General features: G+C 48.8%; 1 pseudogene; it reads right to left on the bottom strand.

Annotated features, from left to right (window-relative positions):
- Positions 1-5,486: 5,486 nt before the first annotated feature.
- On the bottom strand, positions 5,487-5,687 carry LOC140388700 (U2 spliceosomal RNA; annotated as a pseudogene).
- Between the last annotated feature and the right edge of the window lie 3,084 nt (positions 5,688-8,771).

The following is an 8,771-nucleotide window of genomic DNA, read 5'->3' on the forward strand; positions in this document are numbered from 1 at the left end:
GTCAGTTAGATATCTGCTGTGACCAGCGCTCTATCAGTCACATATCTGCTGTGACCAGCGCTCTATCAGTCAGATATCTGCTGTGACCCACGCTCAATCAGTCAGATATCTGCTGTGACCAGCGCTCTGTCAGTCAGATATCTGCTGTGACCAGCGCTCTGTCAGTCAGATATCTGCTGTTACCAGCTATCTGTCAATCAGATATTTGCTGTTACAAGTGCTCTATCAGTCAGATATCTGCTGTGACCAGCGCTCTATCAGTCATCTGTCTGCCGTGCCCACCGCTCTATCATCAGATATCTGCTGTGACCAGCACTCTGTCAGTCTGATTCTGCTGTGACCAGCGCTCTGTCAGTCAGATATCTGCTGTGACCAGCGCTGTGTCAGTCAGAAATCTGCTGTGACCAGCGCTCTATCATTCAGATATCTGCTGTGACCAGCGCTCTATCAGTCAGATATCTGCTGTGACCAGCGCTCTATCAGTCAGATATCTGCTGTGACCAGCGCTCTGTCAGTCAGATATCTGCTGTGACCAGCGCTGTGTCAGTCAGAAATCTGCTGTGACCAGCGCTCTATCATTCAGATATCTGCTGTGACCAGCGCTCTATCAGTCAGATATCTGCTGTGACCAGCGCTCTGTCAGTCAGATATCTGCTGTGACCAGCGCTCTATCAGTCAGATATCTGCTGTGACCAGCGCTCTGTCAGTCAGATATCTGCTGTGACCAGCGCTCTGTCAGTCAGATATCTGCTGTGACCAGCGCTCTATCAGTCAGAAATCTGCTGTGACCAGCGCTCTGTCAGTCAGAAATCTGCTGTGACCAGCGCTCTATCAGTCAGATATCTGCTGTGACCAGCGCTCTGTCAGTCAGATATCTGCTGTGACCAGCACTCTATCAGTCAGAAATCTGCTGTGACCAGCGCTCTATCAGTCAGATATCTGCTGTGACCAGCGCTCTGTCAGTCAGATATCTGCTGTGACCAGCGCTCTATCAGTCAGAAATCTGCTGTGACCAGCGCTCTGTCAGTCAGAAATCTGCTGTGACCAGCGCTCTATCAGTCAGATATCTGCTGTGACCAGCGCTCTGTCAGTCAGATATCTGCTGTGACCAGCGCTCTATCATTCAGATATCTGCTGTGACCAGCGCTCTGTCAGTCAGATATCTGCTGTGACCAGCGCTCTGTCAGTCAGAAATCTGCTGTGACCAGCGCTCTGTCAGTCAGATATCTGCTGTGACCAGCGCTCTGTCAGTCAGAAATCTGCTGTGACCAGCGCTCTGTCAGTCAGATATCTGCTGTGACCAGCGCTCTATCAGTCAGATATCTGCTGTGACCAGCGCTCTGTCAGTCAGATATCTGCTGTGACCAGCGCTCTGTCAGTCAGATATCTGCTGTGACCAGCGCTCTGTCAGTCAGAAATCTGCTGTGACCAGCGCTCTGTCAGTCAGATATCTGCTGTGACCAGCGCTCTATCAGTCAGATATCTGCTGTGACCAGCGCTCTGTCAGTCAGATATCTGCTGTGACCAGCGCTCTGTCAGTCAGATATCTGCTGTGACCAGCGCTCTATCATTCAGAAATCTGCTGTGACCAGCGCTCTGTCAGTCAGAAATCTGCTGTGACCAGCGCTCTGTCAGTCAGATATCTGCTGTGACCAGCGCTCTGTCAGTCAGACATCTGCTGTGACCAGCGCTCTGTCAGTCAGATATCTGCCGTGACCAGCGCTCTATCAGTCAGATATCTGCTGTGACCAGCGCTCTGTCAGTCAGACATCTGCTGTGACCAGCGCTCTGTCAGTCAGATATCTGCTGTGACCAGCGCTCTATCTGTCAGAAATCTGCTGTGACCAGCGCTCTATCATTCAGATATCTGCTGTGACCAGCGCTCTGTCAGTCAGATATCTGCTGTGACCAGCGCTCTGTCAGTCAGAAATCTGCTGTGACCAGCGCTCTGTCAGTCAGATATCTGCTGTGACCAGCGCTCTATCAGTCAGATATCTGCTGTGACCAGCGCTCTGTCAGTCAGATATCTGCTGTGACCAGCGCTCTGTCAGTCAGATATCTGCTGTGACCAGCGCTCTATCATTCAGAAATCTGCTGTGACCAGCGCTCTGTCAGTCAGAAATCTGCTGTGACCAGCGCTCTGTCAGTCAGATATCTGCTGTGACCAGCGCTCTGTCAGTCAGACATCTGCTGTGACCAGCGCTCTGTCAGTCAGATATCTGCCGTGACCAGCGCTCTATCAGTCAGATATCTGCTATGACCAGCGCTCTGTCAGTCAGACATCTGCTGTGACCAGCGCTCTGTCAGTCAGATATCTGCTGTGACCAGCGCTCTATCTGTCAGTCAGAGGTAAATAAACTTGAAAGATATTTCCATGTCTTATATGTAAACATTTATTATAATATTCATTTCTGTTGTTCCACAAATACTTCCGAGCTTTACCTTCTTTTTATCATTTTTAATGGAATCATCCATTCACCCTCACACACATCCACGCATACACCCAGATGCACACCCTCACACACATCCACGCATACACCCAGATGCACACCCTCACACACACTCCCTCACACACACTCTCGCCCATTGACACCCACACCCTCTCATACACTCCCTCACCCACTCACGCACACACACCCACTCACACCCACTCACCCCCCTCACACTCACTCATTCACACCCACACACCTACACCCACACCGACACACGCACACACTCCCTCACACACACTCTCGCCCATTGACACACACACCCTCTCATACACTCCCTCACCCACTCACACACACACACCCACTCACCCCCCTCACACTCACTCATTCACACCCACACACCTACACCCACACCGACACACGCACACACACCCTCACACGCACATTCACACACACACCCACACCGTCACACACACACACACCCTCTCACCCACACACACCTCATATACACACACACACATTCACAACCTACACATGCACTCACACACACACCTACACACACATACTCTCACACACACACACACACATTCACACACACCTTCACACGCACACACAGAACACACTCCCTCACCCACAGACATCCACAAACACCCTCACACACACACCCTTACACACACTCACCCTCACCCACTCACCCACACTCCCTCACACACACCCTCACACACATTCCCTCACACCCTCACACACTTCCTCACCCACTCACCCACACTCCCTCACGCACACCCTCACACACATTCCCTCACACCCACACACACTTCCTCACCCACTCACCCACTCCCTCACACACACCCTCACACACACACACTCACACACACTTCCTCACCCACACTTACTCACCCACACCCACTCACACACTCATACACACAAACCCTCAAAATTGTTACACTTCCAGATTAAAAATTGTATCTTAACTAGTTTTGCAACTTGTTGTAAAAGAAGTTTTGTTTAATAAGAAATGAATTATCCTGGTTTAAGGAGATAGTTGAAGTCTCTTTTGCTGGTACAGCAGTAATGAAGCCATTTTGGTGAGTGAATTAAACATTTACGCTATTGTTGAGACCTGAGATGATTGGCTTCCCGCGACCACAACCATCTTCTCTTGTGCCGGGTATGACTCCAACCAGTGGAGAGTTTCCCCCCGGATTCCCATTGGCTCCAGTTTTGATAGGGCTCCTTGATGCTGGGCACTGCCTGTTGAGACTGAAATGGATCATCCTCTTGGCATTTCTGGCTGAAGAAATTTGCAAATGCTGCAGCCTTGTCTTTAGTTCTGATATGCTGGGCTCCTCCAACACTGAGGATGGGGACATTTGTGGAGCTTCCTCCTCCAGTGAGTTGTTTAATTGTCCACCACCATTCATGGCTGGATGTGGCAGGAAGCTGAGCTAAGATCTGATCCATTGGTTGCTGGATCACATACTTCTGTCTATTACTGGTAAGATCTTAATGGTAAGATTCTTGGTAGTGTGGATGAGCAGAGAGATCTCGGTGTCCATGTACTTGGATTCCCTGAAAGTTGCCACCCAGGTTGAGAGGGTTGTTAAGAAGGCATACGGTGTGTTAGTTTTTATTGGCAGAGGGATTGAGTTTCGGAGCCATGAGGTCATGTTGCAGCTGTACAAAACTCTGTTGCGGCCGCATTTGGAGTATTGCGTGCAATTCTGGTCGCCGCATTATCGGAAGGATGTGGAAGCATTGGAAAGGGTGCAGAGGAGATTTACCAGAATGTTGCCTGGTATGGAGGGAAGATCTTATGAGGAAAGGCTGAGGGACTTGAGGCTGTTTTCGATAGAGAGAAGAAGGTTAAGAGGTGACTTAATAGAGGTATACAAGGTGATCAGAGGATTAGATAGGGTGGACAGTGAGAGCCTTTTTCCTCGGATGGTGATGTCTAGCACGAGGGGGCATAGCGTTAAATTGAGGGGTGATAGATATAGGACAGATGTCAGAGGTAGGTTCTTTACTCTGAGAGTAGTAAGGGCGTGGAATGCCCTGCCTGCAACAGTAGTGGACTCACCAACATTAAGGGCATTCAAATGGTCATTGGATAAACATATGGATGATAATGGAATAGTGTAGATGGACTTTAGGTTGGTTTCACAGGTGGGCGCAACATTGAGGGCTGAAGGGCCTGTACTGCGCTGTGATGTTCTAATGTTCTAATTACTTGCTGCTTCCGCTGTTTGACACACAAGTAGTCCTGTGTTGTGGCTTCATCCGCTTGACACCACATGTTTCAGTATGTCTGGTGTTGCTCCAGGAATGCCCTCCTGCACTCTTCCTTGAACCAGGGTTGATCTCCTGGCATGGTGAAAATGGTAGAGTGGGGGATATGTCGGGCCATGAAGTTACAGATTGTGGTTGAGTACAATTCTGCCGCTTCTGATGGTCCACAGCGCCTCATGGTTGCCCAGTTAAAAGTTGCTAGATCTGTCCCATTTTGACGGTGGTCGTGCCACACAACACAATGGAGGGTATCCTCAATGTGAAGATCGGACTTTGTCTCCACAGGTACTGTGTGGTGCTCACTCCTATCAACACTGTCAAAGACAGATGCATCTGCAGCAGGTCAGCAGGAGGTTTCCTTGCCCATGTTTAACCTGGAGCCCTGAGACTTCATGTGGTCTGGAGTCAGCGTTGAGGACTCCCAAGGCAACACCATAACTCCAACCCATCTTTATACCACTGTGCTGCCACCTCTGCTGGGTCTGTCTTGGTGGGTAAAGGACATACCCAGGGATGGCAATGGTGGTGTCTGGCACATTGTCTGTAAGGTAAGAGTCTGTGAGTATGACTATGCCTGTCTATTGCTTGACTAGTTTGTAAGACAGCTCTCCCAGTTTTGGCACAAACCCTCAGCTGTTAGTAAGGAGGACTTTGCAGGGTCAACGTGGCTGGGTTTGCTGTTGTCGTTTCCGGTGCCTGGGTCGATGCTGAGTTATCCACCTGGTTGAATTCCTTTCCCCCCCCCCTTTTTTTTCCCCTTCTTTTTTTAATTACTTTGTCTGAGTTACCAAGCCGGGGCTCAGAGTGTGGGTCGAGGCGGACCCCGAATCCAGCTCCTCGCCTGCTCCAAAAAACAATTGAAATTCAAACTGAACCCAATGTCATGGTTCCCACAAGAGAGACATACCAGATCTGAGCCAAAAGGCAGGGCAGATACTACACTTGATCTTGGCCAAAAGGCCGAGAAGCAAATTGATTTCCTTTTTAAACTTTGCAGCAGTTTGATGCAACTGAATGGCATGTCAGGCCATTTCCAAGGGCATTTAAGAATCAACCACATTGCTGTGGAACTCTTTACCACAGAGAGCTGTAGAGGCTGGGCCCTTGGTATGTTAAAGGCTGAGACAGACAGATTTTTAATCTGGAAGGGAATCCAGGGTTATGGGGATAAGTGGCGTTGAGGATTATCACATCAGACGGGTCGTGATCTAATTGATTGGCAGAGCAGACCCGATGGGCCGAATGGTCTACTTCTGCTCCTACTTCTTGTGGTCTTATTGATCGAGAGCCACATTGTGGGCCAGACCAGGTAAGGACGGCAGATTTCCTTCCCTAAAGGACATTAGTGAACCAGATGGGTTTTAGCAACAATCGAGTTACTGAGGACGGCTTTTAATTCCAGATTTATTGACCAAATTTAAATTCCACTAGCTGCCGTGGTGGGATTTGAACCCCTTTTCGCAGAGCATTAACCTGGACCTCTGGGTTACTAGTCCAGTGACGTTACCACTGCACCTTGCTTTAAGGGGAGGCAATGGCATAGTGGTGATGTCATTGGACGAGGAATAGAGGGATACGGGGTTTGAATCCCACAGACACAGGTTTGAAGCCCACCACTGCATCTTGAGGAATTCAAATTCTATTCATAAAATAATCTAGAATCGAAAGCTAATCTCAGTGATGCTGACCTTGAAGTTGTTATTGTTTGTTGTTTTAAAAAAAAAAATCACCTGGTCCACTCATGTCCTTCTAGAATCGTAAACTTTACAGTGTAGAAGGAGGCCATTCGGCCCATCGAGTCTGCACCGGCCCTTGGAAAGAGCACCCTACCCAAGCCCATGCCTCCAACCTATCCCCACAACCCAGTAACATCCCCATTCCTTTGGACACCAAGGGGCAATTTAGCATGGCCAATCCACCTAAGCTGCACATCTTTGGACTGTGGGAGGAAACCGACGCAGATGCGGGGAGAAAGTGCAAACTCCACACAGACAGTCACCCGAGGCTGGAATTGAACCTGGGACCCTGGCCCTGTGAGGCACAGTGCTAACCACTGTGTCACCATGCCGCCTGGGAAGGGACTCTGCCGTCCTTACCCAGTCTGGCCCACATTTGACTCCAGAACCATAGAACAAAGAACAAAAGAACAAAGAAAAGTACAGCACAGGAACAGGCCCTTCGGCCCTCCAAGCCCGTGCCGACCATGCTGCCTGTCTAAACTAAAATCTTCTGCAACTTCCGGGGTCCGTATCCCTCTATTCCCATCCTATTCATGTATTTGTCAAGATGCCTCTTAAACGTCACTATCGTCCCTGCTTCCACCACCTCCTCCGGCAGCGAGTTCCAGGCACCCACTAATAGAAATGTGATTTACTCTTAACTGCCTCTCAAAAATAGTCACATAGTTCAAGGGCAAGTAGGGATGGGCAACAAATGCTGGCCTTGCCAGCGACCTTGGCGAACAATTTAAATTCCGATAAAGGCAGATGCAAAAGTCCTTGCTGTAGAGGGACCAGTTCAGCTGATGGAGTCCATGTAGCCACACGGCAGAGACGGATGCTCGGGGGCGAGTACCTGGGAAGAGGGGGTGGAGAGCGGCGGGGGAGGTGATGAAGAAAAGAAACGTCCTTGAAGGACAAGAGCCGCGGTGTGGAGAGACAATTCAGAAGCGGACCGAGAGGACATGGGGGTTGTAGGGGTGGAGGGGGCTGTACATCAGGGCTAACTGAAAGAATGCTAATGGACGTACCATGTTTGTTATTGACACATTGAACCCTCAAAATAATAGGTCCTGACGCTGAACATAGTAGCAGGAGATGCCACCCAAAGAGAATTTTACAGGTCTCTGACTGAAAATTGCCCCAACTACACTGTGGCCCAGAGAGGCAAGGAAGTCCACAGCACCGGTCTCTACATCAGCCCCATGTGGTCATGCACTGTACTGCAGCCAGAATTTACCTGGAGAGAAAACGGAAAAATGGTCAGGCGAGATTTTGGGGATCAATTTTGATGACCTTTTGGCGACCCATTCTACACCATGCCATGTCCCATCCGCGGGTCGTGCCCCCCCCTCCCCCCCCACCCCCCCACTTTGAAAATCACTGACCTATTTCCTACATAACAATATGCAAAAAGCAGTCTTGGGCAATGGCTCGACCACAGATTTTATTTTAATTCTTTCACAGACTGTGGGTGTGGCCAGCATTTATTACCCAGCACTAATTGGATGGGCAACAAGTGCTGGTCGTGCCAAGGCCACCCACATCCCAGGAACAAAAATTTGACTCCCCCACTATCCCCAGCTTTTTTTTGTTTATTATTCCGGCCTTCGCAGTATTTTGGTTTCGAATAAATGTTTTTCTTTTCCAAGCAAACACATTTTGAGTGGAGAGGAATATTGAGATCAGCTGCAGATTCCAGAGCACATTGCTTCCAGAAATTAAGAATCAGAAATGCAATTCTTCGCACCTATATTCCCAATTATCCGCATTAATATTCGCAATTAACCATGTGTCCAGTGGCTAACAGGCTGCATGAAATGACGTCAGATATAAGGCACAGAAACAGGCCATTCGACCCAAACAGACCAGTTTTTCATTTGTGCTCCACTTGAATCTGCTTCTGCCACTGCTCATTTAAATCTGACATCGGAACTCCACTTCCTTCTCCATCCTGTGCTTACCCGACCTCCCCTCAGATGCAGCTGGAGCTTTATCTGGGAATTTAAGGGGAGGTTAAATTCACAAATATCTCCTATTTCAGTGTTTTTTCAAACTTTTTTTCCCAGCGAGCCATGGTTACAGAATGGCCATCTCTCGCGACCCACGCCACATTCACAAAAGATTCTCCGTAGTTACTTTTAAAAACATCACACTCATTGTTGGGACTTCTGTACTATTGAATGTAAATTTGTAAATTGAGCTGCTGTTTCACCTTAAACCACAGCTCCACCCTGACACATTGCTAAAGGCTGGATTATTTGATTATTTTATCATTTCACGCCCATTGTTAGCATTTGCAAGCACTGCAAAGATTAACAGGCTCAGTATTGCACAA

The sequence above is a fragment of the Scyliorhinus torazame genome, chromosome 13 (genome assembly GCF_047496885.1).
Source record: "Scyliorhinus torazame isolate Kashiwa2021f chromosome 13, sScyTor2.1, whole genome shotgun sequence".
NCBI lineage: Eukaryota > Metazoa > Chordata > Chondrichthyes > Carcharhiniformes > Scyliorhinidae > Scyliorhinus > Scyliorhinus torazame.